Here is a 1,105-nt window from a genome sequence, read left to right on the forward strand (position 1 = left end):
ATAGTTTTCTAAAAATTTATTGAATAAAGTTCTTTAAGTGATTTCAGAAAACCACTAACTTATAAACAAAGCTTACTTTTAATACTAAATAATTCTAATTATCCAAATAAAATATATTAACTGCATTCTAATTAGAATAGTGCCCCTAGTTTTATACAATAAATACCGCTATAAAATCTTAACTATAATAAACCTGAAATCTCGCTTCGATGAACTAAAGTATCGATAAAAGTACAAAATTCTAAGTTAGAACCATTAACTCTTCAATCCTTCCACTCACTATGTGTTTCAAAAAGTATTTACACATTACAGCCCACTGTTATATAATATCGCTTGATTTTCGTTTGAAATTATGAAAAATTTTGCGAAAACTTACTACAAATAAAACCAAAAAATATACTTTACGAGTAAAAATATTGCCTAAAAAGCAGACTTATGAATCTAATATCGAGACATACATATTTTACCGTAAATTTAAGCGTGCATATTTGGTGAACATGTACATATATCGAATTGTTGATAAAATTTAAATAATAGTGATACGATTTTAAAATTTGAAAATTTTCTTAAAGAAATTTGTAACTGCCTTTCGAAAAACATTTTCTAAATTATTATTTTGTTACATAATAGGGATTTTTATCGAATTCCAGCGATTTAAAGTTATCGATAAAAATCGATAAATTTATAATCGGATGTCATCGATAATAATGTTGAAATATTAGTCCCTATTAAACATTTGTGATCATCAATACTGTATTTCTCTCCATTTTTTTTTTAAGAAAATCGAAACTTAAGTCGATCAACATTCATTAARTTATACATAGATATATATATATTTTTAAATATGTTGATTATTGCAGCAGTACCATGTTGAATATTATTTCAATTCGATAAATATTTTCATAGCTTGCGAACGAAAATCAAAAGCCTTAATTTTTACGTATTTCCCCCGTCAATAATGTAGCGTTGTATGTATGAATGTGTGTGGCTAATATCTAAAACTTGACATCCTTAAGTATTACTAAAAATATGAGTAGTAAAGTGAATGTGATTGTCTTACATTTGTTTACAAAATTTAGCATAACTTTGCATTTTTAAAATTATA

At 25.2% G+C, this 1,105-nt stretch overlaps 1 protein-coding gene across 2 annotated transcripts in view; it reads left to right on the top strand.

Moving 5' to 3' along the window:
* Nucleotides 1-1,105, top strand: part of LOC108973925 (COPII coat assembly protein sec16) — a 26,760-nt gene that overhangs the window by 9,175 nt on the left and 16,480 nt on the right. The window lies entirely within an intron of this gene.

The sequence above is a fragment of the Bactrocera latifrons genome, unplaced genomic scaffold (genome assembly GCF_001853355.1).
Source record: "Bactrocera latifrons isolate USDA-ARS-PBARC rearing strain unplaced genomic scaffold, ASM185335v1 scaffold_51, whole genome shotgun sequence".
Classification (NCBI taxonomy): domain Eukaryota; kingdom Metazoa; phylum Arthropoda; class Insecta; order Diptera; family Tephritidae; genus Bactrocera; species Bactrocera latifrons.